The sequence below is a fragment of the Trichechus manatus genome, unplaced genomic scaffold (assembly GCF_000243295.1).
Source record: "Trichechus manatus latirostris isolate Lorelei unplaced genomic scaffold, TriManLat1.0 scaffold00023, whole genome shotgun sequence".
Classification (NCBI taxonomy): domain Eukaryota; kingdom Metazoa; phylum Chordata; class Mammalia; order Sirenia; family Trichechidae; genus Trichechus; species Trichechus manatus.
Window position 1 is genome coordinate 959,187 of NW_004443959.1, and position 23,302 is coordinate 982,488.

Genomic DNA, 23,302 nt, shown 5'->3' on the forward strand with positions numbered 1-23,302 from the left:
TAAACATTTGCTATTTCAAAATTCTTCACAAGTACAATTCAGTGACATTGTCTTTATCATGTTGTACAACCATCATCATTATCCATTACCAAATTTTTCCATCACTCTGAACAGAAATTCAGTGTTCCCTAAGTAATGAATCCCCCTTTCCTCTTCTCTCCCATCTGCCCCTGATAACCACTAAGAAACTTAGGCCTGTATATACTTGCCTATTCTAGATATTTTGTATAAGTGAAATCATAGAATATCTGTCTTTTTGTGACGAACTTATTTCATTCATTATTATGTTCTCAAGATTCATCTATGATGTAGCATGCATCAGGATTTTTTGAGAGCTTACTGTATATCAGGTACTGCATTAGGTCTTCTATTACACACGCTTATTTAAACCTCACAGTAGCCATGTGAAGTAGGCACAGCATATGAGCTTCATTTTATTTTATGAAGAAACTGAGGCTCAAAGATGCTAGGAACCTAGTTCATGACTATTAATTGAACCTAAGAGTTCTGACTCCAAATCCCATACCTTTGTAAACTGCCACTTGGTTACCTTAGCAAATGTTTGTTGAATAAGTATACAAAGCAAGAAACGTGAGCTGATTGATTTAGAAGGTAATAAATGCCAGATGTAACTCATTTATGATTTTTGTTAGTGATTGTATAAGTACCCTCACGTTGGAAAATATTAAAAGAATGTTGGTTCTCATGGATATGCTCTGTCAGCCTGCCAGTTGTCCCCTGGAACATCTGCAAGTTCCATTGAAATATGACTTTCAGATGAAAGAATGTTATAGCTGTCCCAAGTCTTTCTCCCCTGAGTTCTACCACAATGAAAACAAGAATTTATACTTTTTTCATTTTGATGTTAGTCAGTTTTCTTGATAGGTCTTGTATTTATGAAGTAAATCCAGAAGGCTTAGTGATTGTGGCTGCACGTGTGTGTGTATGTGTTTGTGTGTGTGTGTGTGTGTGTGTACATGAAGCAGAGCTATGTAGGTCTTGCTTGATTTTTCTACTCTACTTACTTCCCATAGGAATAATTGTCTCCCTTGTATGTTAAAGACCCCTCCCCCACAAAGGTAGAAGAAAGCATGCATAGTGATGCTGGGATCATCTTCCGTGTGATTATCTAAGTGTGCCCTCCGAGGAAGTTACTTCTCTAGCCCAGTTAATTCCTGACTCTACTCAGAGCCCCAAAGCCCCTAATCGTGCTTTTGCATTTGTTAATGGCAAGTCTTGTCACAAACATCTGGGAAGCGAACATGTTTAGAGGAAGCGTTTGATGGACTGTAGTAGTTAAGCCACAGCAGCTGCTTGACAGATGCATCTTGAATTCAGCCTCCATCTCATGGGAAGACACGGCAGGGTCTCTTCATAGAAGAAATGGTCGTCTGTAGCTGGAGCACAGTGAGGTCATTCTTCAAAGGGTTTTACAAATCCTCACCACACCCTGTGTGGCATTCTGGTGTAATGATTCCCTTTTTATAGATGAAAACACTGAGGCCCCAGTAACTCAGCCTCTCTACCAAAGTGACTGATCTTAGATTAGTGCTTTCTGATTCCGATCATGTCCTCCCTGTGCGGCAGGGTGGACATCATGACTATGTGGGATGGTTGACCTCACCCCAACGTCAGCTCTCCACCCTAGGATCAAACCACAATCAGAGAGGCGGAAATCCTGAGATGTAGAGCAGAGCAGCGAGAAGGGTATGTAGTACCTCAGTGCTTTTTAATTTACAGGCCTGCAAATAGACAAATTTCACTTTTAGTCAACAAGTACTATGTTCTCAAAGCCAGGCACTGTGCTAGGCACAGGGCAGGGGGTAGGAGATGATGGCTAATTTATTTTCTGCCTCTAGGACTAGTCTAGTTGAGAGTTATTTCTCAGAACATATTCCTGTATCATAGAATTGGTCCTGGCAGGAGACGTTCAGAATATATTTATTTGTCTCTTCATTCATTGAACAGATAATTCTAAAGCACTTACTACGTATGGGTGGGCACTGAAGGTATGATAATGAAAAGGACTGACATGGGCCTGTTCTGCAGACATACTTGCAAGAAATCTAATTGCGGACAAGTATAGGTAGACCTTGGAATATTTATCTTTGTAATATTTTAGAAAAAAAGAGGTGTGAAAAAATGTGCAGTGTAAACAAAAATTGTAGAGGGAATGTTTAGACACAATTATTTACCAGCTTCGGTGCGTTTCTTTTCCATTTTGGCTATTTTTGTTTGTTTGTTTGTTTTGTTTTGTTTTAAAGTATAACTACACATTGAAGCGGAGCCCTGGTGGTGCAGTGGTTAAGAGCTTGATTGCTAATCAAAAGGTCGGCAGTTCGAATCCACCAGCTGCCCCTTGGGAACCCTATGGGGCAGTGCTACCCTGTCCTATAAGGTCACTATGAGTCAGAATGCACTCGACAGCACACAACAACAACAGCAACGTTCATCAAAGCTACACATTAAGATCTCTTGGAACTTTTCTTTATAGTTCTCTGCTTGTCTGGGCAAATTGGAAACTGCCCAGCTAGGCTCCTTTAATGGTATTCTATAATTCAGGAAAGCTTTTGTACTGGTGGAACCATAATGAGAAGAAGCCTTGGTCTGAAAGATGTTCAAGAGGGTTATATCTCTAGGTCTTTGCTTCTTGTGGTCCTCCTGTCTACCAATGCCTTTTAGCTTCGTTTCTCTCTGGCTAAATGCTATTCCTTGTTTAAACTACAATTCAGAAATCATTGACTAAAGTCATTCATTCATGCATTTGACAATTAATTGAATGCCTACTTTATGCCAGCCATAGTTCTAGGCATGGGGGGTATGATATATCAGTTCAAAAAAAAAAAGGAGATAAAAAAGCAATAATAATAACTTTAAAGATAATAATGCAGTATTTCCTGCCTTTTAGTATGTTAGAAGGTCAAAAGAATAATGGGAAAAATGGAGCAGAGTAAAGGGAGTTGTAAATTCTGGAGGTGGGGAAGGGGGTTGCCATTTAAAAAGGTGATCAGGATGGATTTCATTAAAAAGGTGACATTTGAGCAAAAGCTCCAAAAAAGGCGGGGGAGTATTCATAAACCTGTATGGGAGAAACGTCTTCTGGGAAGAGAGAGAGACCAATGTGACTGATGTATTTGAGGAAAACAAAAGAGCCCAATTGGTGGAACCAAGGGAGTAAAAGGAAGAGGAGTAACAGATGACATCAGAGAGATCCTGTTGATGGGGCATTTCAAGGCCAATGTAAAGACTTTGACCCTTATTCTGAGTAAGAGGAAGCCACTGAAGGGTTTGCAACAGAGGAGTGACATGACCTACTATGACTTACATTTTAATAGCTTCATTCTGGATACAATGTGGAGGGTAGACCATAGGCAGCTAAGGATAGAAGCAGGGAGACCTGTTGGGAGGTTGTTTGAGCAATCCAGCTGAACTAAGTAATGGAGCATGTGGATGGATGCTGGATATATTTTAAAGGTAAAGCTAGCATGATTTCCTGAAGGACTGGATGTGGAGTGTGAAATAAAAAGAAGGCTATAGTAATGTAATATTTTTGTCTTAAGAAACTAGGAGGATGAAATTGTCATTAGCTGAGATGAGAAGAACTGGGCGAATCAGGAGTGGAAGGAAGGATCAGCAGTTCAATTTGGGGCCATGCTTAGTTTGATTTAGACTCCAAGTGTAGATTTTGAGTAGGCTTTTGGTTATTGCACTCAAGGGAGAGGTCAAAGCTAGAAATTTAAATCCGAGATTTATCAAAATATATGATATTTAAAGCTGTGAAAGTACTTGAATTCATCCAATGAGTGAGCACTGATAGAGAAAAAAGAGGTCTAAGTTCTGAGTTCTGGGAATGCCAATATTAAAGTTCTTGAGAAAAGAAAAGGGACCAGCAAAGGAGACTGAGAAGGAGTATCCATTAGCTAGGGGGAAAATAAGAGTCTACAGTCTCTTGGAAATCAAGTAATAAAGTCTTCCTAGAAAGGACGTGACTCACATATTGCTGATAGGTCTAGTAAAGATAAAGGCTTAGAATTGACCATTGAATTTAGCGACATGGAGGTGACCAATGGCCCATCCCACTCAGCATGTCTGCACTGCATTCTTTGTGTTCCTCTAGTGTTGCTTGTCTACACTGCACTGACATGATCTCTTTAGATAGCTGTGCCTCCCACAAAATAGCTTTATATCCGCAGTCCTGGTGCCATATTCACTAATTCACATACATGACTTTACTGAGCACCTCCTCTGTATCAGGAACTATGCTAAATAGAAAGAGTATGCAAAGATAAATTGGGCACTCTTCTGCCCTCAGATATCTTACAGTCTTAGGAGAAAAACAAGGAGTATAGAATCTGTTATAAAAGAAAGGAATGAAGGTATATAGTAAAAGTATGGGAATTCAGAGGACTGAGAGGTTTTCTCTGGAGGTCAAGGTTGACTCCATGGCTACAGTGGCCTTTGCATTTGCTCTGGAAGAATGAATGGGATTTTAAATGGAAGAGTTGGAGTGGAGAGAAGAATATTTTAGATAGAAGGAAATAAAAGAGCAAGGGCATATGGGTGGGAAGGCTGGAAAGGTGTCACTGAGCTGGAGGATAGGATATAGGAAGGAGAGAAGTGGAGGATGAGGCTAGAATTTTGCCCAGGGACCTGATGAAAAGGGCCTTAAAATGAGAGCTTGGTCTTTATTTCTTTATCAGTGGGGAAATCATTAAATGTTTTTTGAGCGACGAAGTGATGCAATAATAGCTGTGTGGCTTCAGGAAGAGTCGTCTGGCTGCATGTGCAAAATAGTCCAAGAGAAAGATAATAAGGACCTAAACTGGAGCAGCAGTAGTGCGAATCCAGAGGAGGGGGCAGATGTGATAGATTCCAGAGGCAGAATTCACAGGACATGGCACTCAAGATGAAAGTGTCGATGGTGTGTAGCTGGAGCCCTGGGTCCTCTTTGGAAACCACACAACCCTTTTCAAGTGCAATGGCCTCAGCAGTCACTCATGCTTGTCATCCCCACCCACACCCCCACCCCTTTCCTACCCCATGAGTGCACGAGTTTCACCTCCTTAATGAAATGAAGCTTGCTTATTTTGGGAACTCTGTGATTCACCCAGTTTCTGCATGTAAGAGGCAAGAGAACAAGAACCCTGTGTATTTCAGGGCTCCCCACCTGCGCGGCACCCACGTTAAAGAGGTAGTTGTGGAGATCGGAATACTAACAAGAGCCCACCTAGGCCCATTGACGTCTCCAGTCTCTGACTTTCTGTTGCATCTGATCTGATCAATTGAATGTAGCATTTTTATTTGTTAAGCAAAAGCAGTTATCAAGGTCCAGAAAGGATAATACCTGGCACCACCCTGACCAGCAGTGCCAAAGGATTTGCCAAGTGACCCAGATGGGGCTTTCCCGGAGTCCTTCATAAAAGCAGGCAGCCTTCCTGTTCATTTCCCGTTAGAAAAAACCAGCCCGCTGGAGCATGGTCATTGTGCCAGAGAATGGAAACTCTCTTGTATGCCCTGCGATTCTCTTCGCCTCTAGCCCGGGTGGGCTGTGACATGGCAGGTAATGGCACCCAGGAGAATCAGCACTGATTTCAGCAAGGTTGGAACCCCAGCGCTGTGGGGGAGGGGCCTGGCCCAAAGCCAGTCACAGCATCCCAATTCATGTGGCAACACGGAGCGGAGCAGGGAACAGCCTTTGTGGCTGGCGAGGCTGGCTTCCTCTTGAATCTGCCCATAAAAGGATAAAAGTGCTGCTATCTGGTCGGCATTGGGTAGGATTGCTGATGATAAATTTTTTAAAAGTGTGGATTTTTTTTTCCCATTTTTGCAAGGATGTGTGTGTGTGTGCGCGCGCGCACACGCGTGCCTGCTTTCACACAGTTTGCAGCCTGTATGTGCTAACAGATGGATCCAGCCTCATCTTTTATCTGGTGTTACAGAAGATAAAACTGAAACTGAATGATATGCTGCCTCTTCAATTTAAAGACAGGGAAAAAATAATTAAAAAGCTCTTCAATGGTAGCTCTTATGGTAGAAAAAGGAGTGATCCGAAACATTGTCTGGCTTTACTCAAAAGGCAGAGTACAACAGAACCATTTAAAAGTGATTTTTCTCCCTCCCCTTCCCTGACCTCTTCAAAATATATCATCTCTGTGTCAGAAGTGGGCACGGCTTTAAGGCTGTCATGAATTATATATCAAAGGACATCATTGCCCAGGAGTCTTGAACAAATGCCCCATGGTTTAAATTTTGCAGGCATCCCCCTTGCCCCCACCCGTGGCAGCCATTTTTGTCACTGCACTCTTCCTCAGATGGGATAAGAAAGTGTTTTACAAAATGCACAAGGAGACGTTATGCTAATGAAGGTAATTATGCAATGGCTGGAAACCAGTCTCCTCTGAAGGAAGGCTTTTATGCTCCACACACTGTCCTTTGCTCCAGGTACTTGGGCGGGCAACCTGGTTCGGCTTTGTCTTGCCTGATTTCACTAGGCACCTCCACAGAGTGAGGGCTTACTGACGGGGGGAAATGGAAATAAACGACATTTCTGCACCCACCCTTTATGAAAAAGGCCTTGCCATTTCATCTGAATAGCAAATGTGCTTTACCTACCTATTTATTCTCTAAGATTTCGGAAGAGCCCACCATCTTTGTGAAAATAATTCTTTTTATCTGAAGTTGGAAATGTTCGTTGGATAAATAGGACAGGCTTTTGTTTCTTTTCTTTGCAGCTATTACATGGATCTGAAAGGTAGCCCCCAACACAGGTGCGGAGACTGAGACATTACCAGGGGACAGTGCTGGGTGGGCCCTTCCAGACAGTGAAAGCTTCAGCTGCAGGACAGTCTTCTGCTCCATGCGCCATATTCTCCCTCCCAGTCCATGCTTCTGAGGTGGATATTTTAAAGTTCTGAGCTCTCCTTTGTATATCCCAGAGAGAAGCCAGGTAACATTCCTTATATAAAAACCAAACCAAACCCATTGCTTTTAAGTCGATTCCAACTCATAGCGACCCTACAGGACAGAGTAAAACTGCCCCCATAGGGTTTCCAAGGCTGTAATGTTTATGGAAGCCGACTGCCACATCTTTCTCCAGAGGACTGGCTAGTGGGTTTGAACTGCCGACCTTTTGGTTGGCAGCTGAGCTCTTAACCACTGTGCCGCCAGGGCTCCTTATTCCTTATAGAGGCTTCCCGTTTTATCTTTACTAATACTTTCACTAAGTATCTCACTGTATGCTTATAACACTTCTGGGTTATGGAGGGCCCATTGTGTCTTTCCCATCTTGCAGATGAAATAATTGACTGTCAGAGTCCAGAAGTATCTCTACTCAGGTCTCTGCTGCACAACTGACTATGACATAACATGAAAATCTGACAGTATCAGCCTGTCTCTGCCAAATCATAAATAATAAATCCCATGACACAGCTCCCATTTAGAGTATAGATTCCTTTATGTGGATTTGTCAGGCCTTCTGTGATCTGGCCAACCCCTGGCCTGCTCCTGCTGAAACCCCTGCTTCACTTTACGGTCTCGGCTTGTCTTCCACCCACCCCCTCTCTTTGTCACACTCCAGCCATAAGGAACTACATGTAGTTCCTTACATCAAGGGCTTCTACATTTCTTTCCACTTTATTGCCTTGTGACCTCTGCTTCAATACCCACCTTCTCCATTCTCATTCTCTATCCTCGTTTGTCTAGCTAAGTCCAGTGGAGTCTTCCAGACTTGGCTTAAGCACTGCCCCCTCCACAGAGCCTTTTCTGACCATCTTCCCACCTCGTGAGGGTGGGGAGAGGGGTTAGCTACCCATCACTGTTGCGTCCACATCAGCCTGTGCTTCCCAGAGTAGCAACCACCACACTGTACTTTGTCGTTTCGTGTGTTTATTTTCTCTGATAGCCTATCAAAATAAACCCGTTGTCCTTGAGTTGATTCTGACTCATAGCGGCCCTATAGGACAAAGTAGAACTGCCAGCCTTTTGGTTAGCAGCTGTAGCTCTTAACCACTATGACACCAGGGTTTCCAAATAGCCTATAGATACTAGCAAATAAAGGTGAGGTGACACACTTTGTTCTTGTAATCTTTATCCACAGATGTGGAGCACATGCAGGAAGCTAGAGATAGGTTGCAGGGTATCCCTCGGCGAGATTCTTCCTCCCTGTTATTATCTCTCTGTCTGGGTGCATCCCAAGCAGGGACTTAGCCCAGATGGTGGGGTTCTATGACCTGTGGGCCTGCCAAATGTGTGGCTGCATCCAGACCCCACCCATGGGGTCACAGCTGCTGCCCCGTTCATCACCCCCACTGACCCAACCCTTGGCACCACACCCAACTGACATGTTTAAGAGGGAAGCTGTTTTCTCGAGTCTTTGGCATCTGATCTACCACTGTGTCAACACAGTCACTGGTGAAGAAGCAGGTCATTATGGCAGAATGAACACAGGTTTCATAATTAGACAGACCCACACGAGAATCTCATTTATGCTGTTGACTAACTGTGTGACCTCAGAAAAGTCACCTAAACACTAGGGGCTTTGGTTTCTGCATCTGTAAAGTAAGAGAGATTGATACTATGTGGAACTATTTTGATAATTTGAGATTATTTTGTAAAGCATTTGGTATATAGGAGATAGTCATAAAATAAGCCATCATTATTATGAAAAAATTCAAGCTTGCAGTACAATAAATCATGAGATTATTAATAATAGAGCAAAAGGATTTTACCATTACTGCAGAAATCACCATATTTTTGCTTTAAATATTACAGATTTAAATTAAAAAAAAATGTTTAAAGTATAAGCATGGAAATCAAAGAAATTAATTAGTTAATTAAAAATCCAGTTGCCATTGAGTCAGCTTGACTCCTGGCAACCCCACATGTGTCAGAGTAGAACTGGGCTCCATGGGGTTTTCAGTGACTGATTTTTCAGAAGTAGATTGCAGGACTTTCTTCTCAGGCCCCTCAGGGTGGACTCAAACCTCCAATGTTTTGGTCAGCAGCCATTCAAGTTAACTGTTTGCACCACCCAAGAATTAACTATTTAGCCTTACGCTTATCTCTTTACTTCTCTTATCGTTGGTTTTTGTATCTCTGTTGTGGGCATGGAGCACTGGTGGTGCAGTGGTTAAGTGCTACAGCTGCTAACCAAAAGATTGGCAGTTCGAATCTAAGCTGCTCTCTAGAAACCCTATGGTATAGTTCTACTCGGTCCTATAGAGTAGCTGTGTGACCTCATAAAAGTCACTTAAACACTTGGGGCTTTGGTATCCTAGAGGGTTGATATGGGTCAGAAATGACTCAATGGCAATGGGTTATTGTGGGTGTAATAAGACCCACCTTGTAGGGTTGTGGGTGTGAGGTAAGAAATGAATGTGAGATGAGGGTTGGAAGGGGACAAGCTTCATGAAGGACAAAGCTGGCTCTCAGTAAGTGGCTATTTTTTTGAAATTTCTTTCCCTAAAGCTGTCCGACTTCCATCCTGTGGCCCTGGATCCCACCTGAATTCTAACAAACTTGCTCCTGAGCTCCAAGTAAGCCTTGCAGAGGAAGTGTAGAAATCTGAATAAAAACATTCTCTCAGACAAGAAACGTGACCCAGCACTGGACACTGAAAAAGAGCATTAGACTGAAAGTAAGAAACTCGGTACCAGGCCTGGGACGGGCGCCTTCTCTCCTGGGTCATGGATCCCTCATCCGTAAAGTGAAGGGAGTGTTTAGGTGACTTCCAGCTCTTGCATTCCATGAGTAAAATTGATAGTTGAATGAGTTGTCATTCATAGACAAGGAAGGGCAAAATTATCCTCATCATTCTACTCACAGCTCTGGTGCCTGAGAAGCCACTGGGTCCTGCCACATCTAGGATTAGCTCTGAACTCCTGGACTTTCAATTAAAGGGCTTTGTGAGTCAGATGGTTTATGATCACATTCAGATCTTAAGGGAGACACGGAGGGAGGTCCTCTGTTCTGTAGTCTGCTTTTCTAGAAATCAGCTGCCTCTCCCAGTGTGAGGGCTAGGAATTGGGAGTCTCGCAGGGGGACTTCCAGGAAAGCCTGTGGTTAAGCTTCACCCCACAGCTTCCCTGACTCCAAGCCCCAGAGGCCAAGGAAAGTAGGTATGTGCCTGTCATCACTTTTTTGCTTACGAGTTGCTGGGTTGTGCCAGCCTAGTCAGAATCTGCTGTGGTTCCTCGATGGTTGCCGGTTGCTCTGTTCTAACATCTGTAGTGTTTCTTTCCAAACGCTGTCTCTGCTTTGCGTGGTTTGTGCTGAATGCATTTTTAATCCCAAGTGGCACAGGGGATAAAAGGATCCTCTTAAAAAAAGTGGTTTGCGAATGTGTCAAAAGCAAGGCTGCCTGCTGTTTGTTTTCTACAAATTACCTCCCCAGAGGAGAGCTTGGAACCTCACCTTTCAAGCTGTTTCAGCTTATATTAGAAAGTGACTTAAATAAAATTTCTCTTCTGACCATTGCTGCTGTGGTTGTCAGGCTAGTGATCGTTTGTCTAACCCAAGTCTCCAGGGCTGTGACTTCTTCCCATTTTGTCTTGCTGTGCTGCAAAAGAGGTAGAATCACACTTGTCAAATTCTTCTACCTGGTGTCACTGTGAAGATGTGTGCACTGGTGTGTGTGCCTTCTAGAGAGACTGCATTATGGTTTCAACTAGACTCACTGGTTTTTCCCACAAACCACTATGGAACACCTACTATATGCCGAGCATCATGTTGCAGCAAAAACTTCATCATCCTGTAGCATATGTTACAATGTTCTGCACCCACTGGCCTTCTCAGGTTCCTGCAAACTAACCCGAGTTCCTTTATTTTTATTTTTTTCCTAAATGCTGATGTGTTCGAGGTTCTTGAATAGGCCACCTGTTTGAATATCTTTACATCAGGGTTTCTCAACCTCAACACCACTGACGTTTTGGGCAGAATAAATCCTTGTTGTGGGAGTCTGTCCTGTGTATTGTAGGATAATTAGCATCATTCCTGCCCTCTACCCACTAGATGCCAGTAGCACCACATACCCCCTGGCAGTGACAATCAGAAATGTGTGCACACATTGCAAATGTCTCCTCACTGTTCTAAAAAAAAAAAAAAAATCCATTGCCATCCAGTCAGTTCCTATTCATAGCAACCCTATAGAACAGAGTAGAACTGCCCCTTAGGATTTCCAAGGCTACTGTAAGCTTTAAGGAAGCAGACTGTCATATCTTTCTCCTGCTGAGTCGCTGGTGGATTCGACCACCAACCTCTTGGTTAGCAGCTGAGCATTTAACCACTGTGCCACCAGGGCTCCTTCCTCACTGTTCTGCGTTTACCAGAATTCACTTATGTCCATTGTCTTATGTTATCCTCACAGTTATGTGGAAGGAAAGCAAGAATTCTTGTTCCCCTCTTATAGGTAAGGAAACTGAGGCCAAGGAAGGGAGGAAAGTTGCCCAAGTCAAGTAACGAGTTGGAAACAGCTAAAGCTACCATCTAAATTTCCTGTCTTCCTGATCCAGTGTCCTCGTGGATCATGCAGTCATGTGCTGGCAAATGTTTATTAACTGGCTTTCTGGGGAGGGAGGAGCCCTAATTTGGAGCATTTGCCAATTTCTGTGGTGTAAACTCTCCTACCGTGGCTGATTTCAACATGATTTGAACTTAAAGTTGGGAAGAGATACAGACAAGTGGTTTTGGTGAACTGGTGCAAACTAGTTCCAGGATACCATGAATTCATGTGTGCTTCTGTTCAAATATCAATCTAGCTTTCCTTTGGACCTTGTTTCTCCACCCACCCCCCACTTATTACTGTGATGTACTATGGGGGACACATTAGCCCAGTAAGGATTTCTGATCACCTCTCCTGTAAAGTGAACATTTCTTCTTAGAATCTTTCCATATAAGGGGCTGTAGGAGCAGTAAGACAGCTTTGGCCTTAGAACAGAACCCTTAGGAAGATCATCAGTGGTATCTCCTGGGCAGAATGAACTCCTGGGCAGGGACTAAGTGCTGTTGTTCATTGTTGGACATGTTGACTGTTTGGTGCTTGGGAGGTATCAAAGTAACGCCAGCCAATGGGCTATTGGATATACTGGTATGGGGTGTAAGAGAAGGGTCTTGGCTGGATTTTAGCCGAGAAGTGAGCTGTGACTACTGTTAGCCTTAGTTTCTTCACGTGTGAGAAGAAATAATAAGCTACTCCTCCCTGTTGATGTAAAGAGCAAGTGAACTATCTTAGGTAGGCACTCAGTCCAATGTCTCCCACAAAACAGATAGTGAATGAATCGGTGAAATGAATTAAGAAAACGTTGGTCTTCCTTCCCCCCTATCTTCCTCTCCTAAATATATTCTGGTCTCAATTCCCAAAGTCTTGGGTCCAAGTTATTGCCATTAAGATACAAGCTGATGAGGCGTAAAAGATCTTTGGATCCAGAGAAATTTGCACTTCAGTAGAAGTGCTCCGGAAGGCTTAAAAATCCTAGTGATCAAAAAGAGTAAATCCCTATTGCTCTAATTCCAAGCAGTGTAGGAGTACAGAACAGGACGGGAGAGCACATCACCAAATAGGACAAAGAAGAAGGACCATTGGCTTCAGAGTCATGGATACCTGGGTTTTGTCCCAGATCTGTGTGACCCTGAGCGAGTCTTATAACCTCTCTGAGTGCAGATGCCTACCTGCCCCTTTGGTTGCTTGGCTGGTTGGCTGGTTGTCATTATATTGTAAGCTCATCAAGCCTAAGGACTTAAGCTGGTCTTGAATCTCACCTTGGTTGTGGTTCAGTGCCATATGCTCCTAGCCATCTTAGCTGTGGTCCAGCATTAGACCTGGGAGAGCCTAGGACTGTGGGAAGAACCCTCAGCTGGTTATCAGGAGACCTCGATTCTCGACCTGCTTTGGATATCACGTGATTGCACAACCTTGGGGTGTAGTTTGGTGTGACTGGAAGGTGGGTAGCCCTGGCGAAGGGACCAGAGCAGAGTATGGCATTTTGATTTTATTCTGAAAGTTGTTGGAGTCCTTTGAAAGGTTTTAAGCAGGGAGAATGCATTATCAGATCTGTGCTTTAGAAAGTTCTTTCGGCAGAGGTACAGGTGCCACAGTCCAGGGAGGAGGAAACCAGTTAGGAGGTTGGTGCGATAGTCCAGTTGTGATGAGGCGGTGAGCAGGCACTAAATGCTGGCTGGCACAGAGAGAAAGCGCTGTGAGTCCAGGAAAAGGAGAGGTCAATGTGGACTGCAGTGTCAGAGGAGCATCAGGGAAGACTTCCTGGAGGAAGTGAGATGGCTGCTGGCTTGAAGGATGGAGGTGAAAGTTTGGATTGCAAAGCAGGGGAAGAAAACATGAAGTTGCAGTAAATTGCATTTGGGTTTAAACTGACAGTTTCTATAAGGGAAGGAGTCCTGGTGGTGTAGGGGTTAAGCACTCGGCTGCTAACTGAAAGGTCAAAAGGTCAGTGGTTTGAACCCATCAGCCACTCCACGGTAGAAAGATGTGGCAGTCTACTTCCATAAAGATTCAAAAAAAAAAAAGTCAAACCCAGTGCTGTTGAGTCAATTCTGACTCATAGTGACCCCATAAGGTTTCCAAGGCTGTAAATCTCAATGGAAGCAGACTGCCACATCTTTCTCCCATGGAGCCACTGGTGGTTTTGAACTGCCGACCTTTCAGTTAGCAGTCGATCACTTTAACCACTGCACTACTAGGGCTCCTTTTACAGCCTTGGAAACCCTATGGGGCAGTTCTGCTCTGTCCTATAGGGTCACTGTCAGTCTTAATTTATTAGATGGCAATGGGTTTCTTTAAGGGATGGGTCTCAGTATAGACATAGATTTAGGAGGCATTGGAACGAACCCTAGGTTTAAGAATATGGATTTTGTTAGAAAGTGCTGGTTCTCACATGGAAAGTGCATTTTCCTGTAATCAGTTTTTCTGGGTACCTTATCGTAGCTGTTTTCCTGATATCTACTTTCCCCCCTCCGTTTTTCCTGTGGCAAGGTGTGGGGTGCCTGAGATGCTGAGGAGGGGATGTGTGCATTGACCTCCTGCAGCCCTGTGCTGCTGGAGAAGGCAGGACCCTTAGCACGCTGAGGATTAATGAAGGGCTGAACACTGATCACCTGACTTCTGATTTGCCTCGCAGCAGGGAGCCCAGGAATGAGAGCAGCTGTGCTATTGTCTGGAGTGTGATCTCCAGTGTTTGTCTTGAGGCCAGGGGTGACCCTTATCAGCAGTATAGATAAGCAGGCTCCAGCTGTCGCAGGTACTTTCTCAATAGTACTATCATGTTGACGCTGATCCTCTCTCTCCCTTACTAATAACGGGAGTCCTGGGTCTCCCCCTTGCCTGCTTTGTGTACACCAGGGTGAAGAATGATTAGCTGCATAGTATCTGAGTGAAACGAGATTTGTACTTTCCGTGAAGTGTTAGAAAACAGAGTTTCCTGGAAAATGTTCTGAGCTAGGTATTATTACCTCTGATGCTCACGTGAGGAAAACTGAGGTGCAGAGGGGTGAAAAGACTTGCCCACGGTTGCACAGCCAGTAAATGCTTGGGTGACAACCGGAAACCAGGTACCCTCTGGACTTCAGTGTATTCCTGTTTGATTTGGATGGGGCATTCTGTAGGAGGGCTCCATTTTCATGGTATTTTTAGCAGAGATCTGTCTCATAAGAAAATAACTTTCTCAAATGCCAGTGTATATCATAGGTTAAGCTCTTACAGAAACACGCCACTGGAGGGCTGTTCTGGGCATTGAGAGTCCTAAGTTCCAAAGATATCTCAACCCAAAATTCCTTCATTATACAAATTGCCTCAGTGGAGTCCCTGGGTGGTGCAAACATTTAAGCGCCCGATTACTAGTTAAAAGGTCAGCAGTTCGAACCCACGCAGCGGTGCCTTGGAAGACAGGCCCGACGATCTGCTTGAAAACCATGTAAATGTGTTCTACTTTTCACACGTGGGATCACCATGAGTTGGAATTGACTTGATGACAACTAACAACAATAACGACAAGGGTCAAAGCAGAGACTGGATCCCAGATCTCTTGCTTCTCAACCCAGGATGCCTTGCCTTTCACTCCAGCCTTACTGCATGAGTGAGGTCTCCATAGAACATACAACGTAAGCCACCTAAAAGACACCTCTTGTTGAAGATACTGGAGACCAGGGTCCGCTGGGGAGTCTAGAAGGGGTTTGCAGGGCTCAGGTGGTATTTGCCATGTGAGACCTGGCCTGGCTTCTGTGTACATGAATGGTGTAGCTCTTTGCACAGTGTACTGGAGCACACCAGAATCACTGGAAACGTAGACAGCAAATGACTCTTTTGTCATTTTGTCTAACACTGGCTCTTAGATTGTGCTCAGTGCAGTGTGACCCTGGCACCATTTCTGAGTTTCTTACCTCTAGCCACCACGGGCCTTGAACGTCTTCCGTTCATATCCAACGGTTCAGGTCAGCTTTGCCACACTTACCAAGGGGGCAGTCTTATTTGCTGAAGGTCACATTGGTGCCAAGTACTGCAGTTGGCCACTTTACATGCAGTATTGTAGGTAGTCCTAACACCCTTCAACGGAACTATTATTTCCATTTTACATATGAGGAAGCCAAAGCTCTTAGAGTTCCACTGAGCTGGGACTGAAGTTCACAGAGGTTGGGCTCTAGAGCCTGGGCTCCTTCCACAACCCCATTCTCCCACTGATACTTCCAAAAGCATTCATTATACTAATTTACTCTTCAGCTACAGATCAAAATTCAAAAGCATCAGTGTATGTAAGATCCTTCACGGTCTGCACTAGCCTCTTCTGCTGTGTCTCCCACTACTTCTCTCCTCCCTCCCCAGCCACCTGACCTGTTCACTGCCCTCATAGGACAGTAGAAAACCCATTTTACAAATTCAACAATTAGCATTTCCCCTGGACAGGGCTATGAACTAGTTATAATATTCTACAAAGATGAATAAGTCATGGTCCCTCCTCTTAAGGACCTTCCCATCTCCTGGCAGAGATAAAACATGAACATCAGTAGTTATGGTAGTTTAGGAGAGGAAGACCATTTGATCTCAAAATAATAAGGCTTGCACAGAATATAGCTCCGTATTACCTGCATTTAGCAGATGTTGCATCTGAAGATCAGAGAGGAGAATGACTGGCTAAAGGTCACTAAGCCCAGGCCAAGCTGGTGATAGACCTAGGTTTCTTTACCTTCCTAAAAAACATTTGTGCTACATCAGGGTGTCTTCCTGGCTGGTGTCATCAGGGATGGTCAGTCACAGACTCTACAGTATGAACTGAGTGTTTGTCCCTGTCTCTTCTGCCACCCTCCTAATGGATGACATGGCAGGGTGTTGGCTGCTGACATCTCAAACCTGTTTAAGTATGCCCCTTATCCCAGGTCCCAAAGACAATATTGCTACCCTGGGAAGGGAGGAGAGAGAGTAAAAATGCCCCAGTTGTCTGGGATTTAATTATACTGTTGCTGGAGGTTGTCAAGGAGAGGAAGAGGCTGATCTTGTTGGGTTTCTAAGGTGCCACCCCCCACCCCCTAACCCAGAGAAGGACCTAGAGTAACTGACACTGTGAAGTGATGTCTCAAAGAGAAGGGGATCCACCCCAGTGCTTTTGTTCAGGGAGTGAGATGTGAACTCTTTGAGAAACTAGGAGTTTTCTGAGGGCCCCAACAAGTATGACAGGTGTCCTCCTGCTGGCCACATGGGAGTGCTTACCTTTGTGGCTATTTAGGTGTGACGAAGGTTGAGGACAGAAGTTAAACCACAGCCTTGAGAAATGGAACAAATAGGAGTTCCAGAGTAGAGACATGGGCTCTTGTCCTGGTTCTGTTATCACTCCATGCCTTAGTTACCCCATCTGTGAGTAATGGAACTGGTTGGTCTCCACTGCAGTAGAACACAGTAGTCAGAGCAAGGATGGGGAGTCCGTCTGACTTGGGTTCAAATACATGTTTTACCACCTACTTGCTGTGAGCATACTGCTAGTCACTTGACTTTTCTGAGTCTATCTCTAATTTATTTGTAAAATGTGGACAAGAGTACCATTTTCAGTAGGATCGATATGCTTTCTAAGTGAAATAACTGTCGAGTCAATTTTTGCTCATAGTGACCCCTCATCACAGAGTAGAACTATCCCATAGGGTTTTCTTGGCTGTAATCTTTATGGAAACAGATCACCAGTTCTTTCTCCCGCAGAGCCAAAGGCTACAGCTCTCCAACCTCCAGGCAGACTTTGTACCTGCTGGGGTTGGAGAAAGGCCAGACCTGGTCCCAGTGATATGCTGGCCCCTGGGGAAACTGGATCTTGTGTCCTTTCAGCCGACAGCAGTTTCTCCAGTGAGTTGCAGCCTTGGGCTGCCTAGACAGAGAGCCACAGACACCCCACTTTTGGGATGCTAGCTGGTTATTAGAACAGCTGGGCATTTCAGGGCTGGGCTGCCAGGGCACAAAAACCCACCCATCCTTTTAAAATATACTATTAAAACCAGTCATACTCTTATGTCTCAAAGCATAGCCTGACTGCTGTGTAATCAAGTTGCATCAGCCTGTTTTATACATAAGCCTACTAGCTCAACTAATTCAGGAGACAGTCTGGTGAACAAAGAGAGACAGCCTTGTTATAAAGGACTGTTTGTGTGGAGTGCAAGGTGGGGAATTGTCTGGTCATAAAAATAACTGACCCCATGTGACTGGATGAGGATCCTGTGTAGAGTGACCATATGTCCTTGTGTACTTGGGGCAGTCCCAGTTTATGTCTGTTGTCCCAGAGGTATTGTTAATAGGATTCCCTTCACTTGCAAAGTTTGGATGATAAATATATGGCCACCCTAATTATACATGACCCTGTATACCAGAGTGGCTAGCAGGGACTTCTAATACATGTGTAAGGTCCCTCGAGTTGATCCTGACTCATGGCGACCCATGTGTGTCAGAGTAGAATTGTGCTCCATAGAGTTTTCAGTGGCTGATTTTTTTAGAAGTAGATCTCCAGGCCTTTCTTTGGAGGCATCTCTGGGTGGACTCGAACCTCCAGTCTTTCAGTTAGCTTAACTGTTTGTACCACTCAAGGACTCTAATAGATGTATACTGTGGGTGGTAGTCTACTTCCATAGCTCCAAGCTGGCTGTCGGTTAGCACTGTTGCACAACCATGGGTAAGTCATGTCACCATTTCACAGCACAGTGCCATTTAGAGGCAAGACCTAGGGCCAGAATGTCAGACAGACAATGGCTGGGATCCTTTCTCATCACTTACTAGCTCTTTGACCTTTAGGAGATTATTTAGCTGTCCTCAACTATAAATTGGGGATAATCACATGGAGCTCACAGAGTTGGTATAATTTTTAAATAATCTGTGTAAAGCATTTAGCTTATTTAGCTTATTTCCTGACACATAATAGCCTGTCAGCAAGTGGTGACTGCCATTATCGTCGTCATCATTATAAGTCCACTGTTATTATTTTGGCTGTCTTCTCTCCATCTGTGAAGTGGTGAGTGATGATCCCTGTCCTCCCTCCTCACCATGACTCTGTAGGGCTGAGATCAGGCAGCATCCACAGAAGCCTTATGTCCCTGGGGACAACCCCCAGGGAGGCGCGCTCTCAGTGCTGGGGATGTGGGCAGAGAGTTGCTTGTCTGCCTGCCCAGCTGATCTATCACTGTGAGACATGGGAACTGAGTTCCCAGGACATCATCCCTGCCACCCACCCTGATGGCTGTGTCATCTCAGGCCCTCCCTTTGTCCCCTCCCTGTCCCAGCCTCCTCCCTTCTCCCACGGATGGTGCGGTGTAAACAGCAAGGCCGGGCTGTCATTCACTGGTGCTGGCTGACGCTGGTGGGCTGCCATCCACGGCGAGCTGGAGACCCAGTTTCTGGTCCTGCCTGTGCAACACCACGCGCGGTTTCCTGCCTGGAGATTTTCCTCTCCTCCACATTTTGAAGAAAAGTGTCATCTGTTCCTGGTATACTTGTTTTATTCTCTTTTTCTTTCCACTCTTTTACCTCTCTCCCTATCTCGTCCTATCTTTCTTTCTTTTTTTTTCTTTTTCTTTTTTAAGTAGATGATTTGAGACAGTATATTGCGAGAAGTCCCTGGGTGATGCAAACGGTTAACACACTCAGCTGCTAACCGAAAGATTGATAGTTCAATTCCACCCAGAAGTGCCTTGGAAGAAAGGCCTGCCAGTCTATTTCAAAAATATCAGCCATTAAAAACCCCACAGAGCACAGTTCTACTGTGACACATTTGGTCGCCACAAGTCAGAATCAACTCAATGGCAACTAGTTTATTACGTAGTAGTTAAGAACAGGCGTTCGAGCCAGACTGCCTCAATTCAAATGTTGTCTCTCCCACTCAGTAGCAGAATATTGTGGACAAGTGACTTAACTACTCTGTTCCTCACTTTCCCCATCTGTATAAAGGGGGCAATAGTAATGCCTACCTTTTGTGGTTTCTGGGAGGTTTTAGTGAGTTACTGGATGCACAGTAACAAAGCCTGGCACACAGTAACTTCTTGAAATGTTAGCTAGTTTTAGCATCTACCCCTGGAGCCCAGGTGGCACAGTGGTTAAGTGCTCAGCTGCTAACCGAAAGGTCAGCGGTTCAAACCCACCAGCCGGTCAGCAGGAGAAAGATGTGGCAGTCTGCTTCTATAAAGATTACAGCCTCAGAAACCCTATGGGGCAGTTTTGCTCTCTCCTGTAGGGTCGCTATGAGTCAGAATTGCCTGGCGGCACCGGGTTTCGTTTTCTTACTTCTCTGTCTTGGTCAGTGCTCTTGCTGCTATGGGAAAGAGGTCACACTGAGTTTTTCTGATTCAGAGTCTAGGCTCTGCTCCTCATCAACTGTGGGACTTTAACAAGACTCTCCCACTGGGGCTCTAGATTCTTTATCTGCACAGTCTGGAGATTGGGAATGTGGTGTTTGGGTCCTTTAGTCCTCTCACAACCTATATTGCCTTCACCTAGGTTTGCTTCCTGCCCTAACCTCCCACTTCCGGGACCATCTAAAAGTAGACGATCCGCAGCTGCTTTAAGCTCTTCTTCAGCCCCTTCACTGAATGGGGTTAGGATGAGTGGCATAATGTAGTGAAAGTATCCTTAGATGGAAGTCAGGAGACCCCAATTCTAATTCTGGTTCTTCTGTGAGACCCCGGATGAGTCATTTCAAGTCATTGATTCCAGCTCTGCCATTTTTAAAATTGGAAAATGGCCCCTCTGTTTTGTACCTCTCTCAGAATGGCCACAGAAGACAATGTATTGGACAGTCCTCTGTTGGCTGTCAAGAGTTACAGAAAGGTGTGGACTTCTGATTGTTTCCAGTGGTATCAGTCTCCTCCAGGCATGGAGGAGAAGGACTGTGGAAACAGCACTGGACAACTGCTTGAGACAGAAGCAAATTAGCGTTGGTGTTATGTGAGGTTATGCTGTTTGTGGAGATCTGAGATGAGTTTAAGTTTCTTTTCCGGCTTGATCTCTGCTCTCTCTAATAGACATTTGGCCCATGGGTGTCTCAGGCAGTAAACCACCAACAGTCACTTCAAAAAGCTTGGACTCTTCTCAAAGATAGATTTACTTTTGTTGTTATATGTTCGTTTGGATGGTGGGGGAAAAATTTACAGAATCAGGACAGATCTCTGCAAGGCCATTAGCTGTGGGACCTTGAGTGGGCCACTCCCCTTTTAGGCTTTCATGATCTTATCTATAGAATGGGGGGAGGAGTGTGAGGTTTGGATTAAGATCCATGTTAGCCAAATGCTAATCCATGGACCAGAACCAGGCTAAGCAACTTCAAAACTCTACCAGATGCTTTTTAACAATACAAGATTCCTGGCCCCTACTCTGGGTTGGGACTATACTTTTTGTTAGCTTTCCCAGATGCACAGCCAGCTTAGGGGAACCACTGGAGTGGGTGGGACTGCTGTCTGAGGGTTTATATTCAGGTGGCCCTGCCCCGGTCTTGGTGCCCATCAGGGGGTTGTAAAATATTGTTACGATATTCTACTTGAGCAGATTGTTCAATTTATCAGGTGACTGGCAATCTTAATGATGTCCATTTGGAATTGGGGAACTTTTAAAAGCATCTCTAAGTAGGTAAAATTGACAAAATGGATAGGAAAAGATTCTGGAAGTACCTTAGCATCATGGTCTGGAGGATACTCAGCTTTCTACTGGACTGTTCTTCTTTGTTTTATGGTAGAAGACAGTAGGAGTCTTGCTGTGCCCAGTCCAGGGAACATTATCCCAATCATGCAAACTGAAAAATGTCTTATAATTTTGACAGCATTTAAGAAAGAAAGCAGTGGGGATGGGTTAGCTCTTCCTGGTAACCTGATCACTTCAACAACTTCTCTTTTATTTCCAGATCCTCTTGTAACACGCTTGGCCTGTCATCCACAGCTAAGAGGTAAGAGACATTTTCTCCTCCCAGGATCCTTCTTTGCAAATTCACCACTTTCTGTGCATAAACCTGAGTGCCCATTGAAACAGCCCCTGTATTCAGGACACCCACCCCGAGGGTTCTTTCCCTCAGGCTGTACTCTGTAGGGGGAAATGGAATTTATGAGCACCCACCCCAAGTCCAGAGGAAGCAAACTTCTCTCCCCTGTTGTCATCCTGACCTGGCTTCCCAAAATGCAGGGCCTGTTCCACAAACGTTGGGTCAGAAATCACTTTCTCATCAGGCCAAGGACTTTTCAAAGTTGCTATGTTTTCTCTATCATTTCCTTCCCTCCCCCCCTTCACTTCCTGTTTTTTCTTCCTCTTTCTCCACCCCCACCCCATCTCTCCAGCCGTATCCCTTGTTGTCTGAGAACAGGAACAAAGCGCCAAGCGTTGATAATCATGATTTCCTGACGTGCCCTCTCACTGCATGGAGCTGGAGCCAGCAGCGCCAGCCTCTCTGGGGCATGTTAGCTCAGGCTGGGAGCGCAGCAGGAAGCCCTGGCCTTTAGAACCCCTCTGTCTGCAAGGGAGGCGAATGAGAATAATTCTTCATGTCTATACAACAATCCACAGTTTCCGAAGGACTTTCTCCAGCATTCAAGCTAAAACACTGGAAAAATAAGAATTTCTAGTGTTTTGGCCTAATAATTATATTACAGTTTAGATGAAAAAAAAAAGTGGATTTAGAAGTTAAACAGACACGGGTTCATTCTGGTTCTGCTCTGTATTCTCTTCATGACTTCGTAGATCATTCTAGCTCTCTGCAGCTTGGTTTCCTGACTCTCGTGAGACATGGAGTTAAAGGTAGCTCGCAAGGAATTTTTGAGGGCAAAATAGAAAAAAAAAAAAAAAAAGAAAATCTGCACGATATGTTTGGCAGATAGTATTTGCTTAATGAATGAAAGCTCCCTTCTCTTTTTCTATGGTTTGGTTTTCTGTACAGGAAAGCGGCTGTTCAAATGCACAGTAGCCAGAAAAAAAAAAAAACACATAATAAATGATACCCATGGGAGGAGAATTCATATCTGTCACTGTATTTCTCTAAAACATGAAGAGAGAGACTAACCCCCCACCCCATCTGGGTACACACATGCCTATCACTAAAAAACAAAGCCCACCAGTGTGCTCGTGGGTCACGGTGTTCCATAACAATGTTTTTCTAAAGGAAAACAGGGAGAACCATCCCAACCACATGCCTGAAGTGGACTGTTTTACTAATTTAGTTCCCAGAGGCAAAACTGAAAAAAAAAAGAAAACAGTGTATCAGCAATCTGGAAAAAGTGCCACGTCCCTTTCTGAAAATCTGTTAAAAAAAAAAAAGACTTCCCATTCAGGGTCAATGATCACTTGTTTGAGAAGTCAGCTTGACCACGTGGCTGCTTTTTAAAAAATTCCAAAGGACAGAGAGTCAGAGTTGTGTTCTGATCTGGATTTGACTCCCAAATGGCTGAGTCCTTGGCCGAAGCTGTTTTCGTCTCTGGGCCTCAATTTCTCCAACTATAAAATGAAAGAATTAGACAAAGTTATCTTCCAGATTTCTTCCATCCCTGGTAATCTTTGACTCTGGGACTCTTTCTTCCCTCCTTAACAAATATCGTTACAAGAAGAGAACAGGAAATAGCCTCTCATGATAACATGACTTGCATTTCCTTTTAGCAGGTTATCACTCATTAAGGACAGGGAAGCTACAGAACCCCAGGGGCCACAGTCCTGATTTGGGAAGCCAGGCTTGCCTTGGCCCGACGGCTGCTCCCCTGGTTTGTCCCGTCAGCCTGGATTGGTGAACCTCAATCAACAAGAGATAGTTCCAGGTAAGAAACAACTGACTTTGGTTAGAGCAAACAGTACGATGATAACCTATATATA

The 23,302-nt window shown here is 44.5% G+C and overlaps 1 protein-coding gene across 4 annotated transcripts in view; it reads left to right on the forward strand.

Moving 5' to 3' along the window:
- The window catches only part of CYRIA (CYFIP related Rac1 interactor A), a 125,917-nt gene that overhangs the window by 24,748 nt on the left and 77,867 nt on the right, over positions 1-23,302 (forward strand). The window contains exons 1-3 of one of the 4 annotated variants that reach the window (XM_023728235.1): positions 8,929-9,634; positions 21,357-21,398; positions 23,093-23,247. The gene's annotated coding sequence lies outside the window, so the exon portion shown is untranslated. Of the gene's footprint in view, positions 1-8,928; positions 9,635-19,417; positions 21,399-23,092; positions 23,248-23,302 lie in introns of those variants that run through there. The other 3 variants (XM_023728236.1, XM_004373041.2, XM_023728237.1) reach the window with 3 other exon arrangements.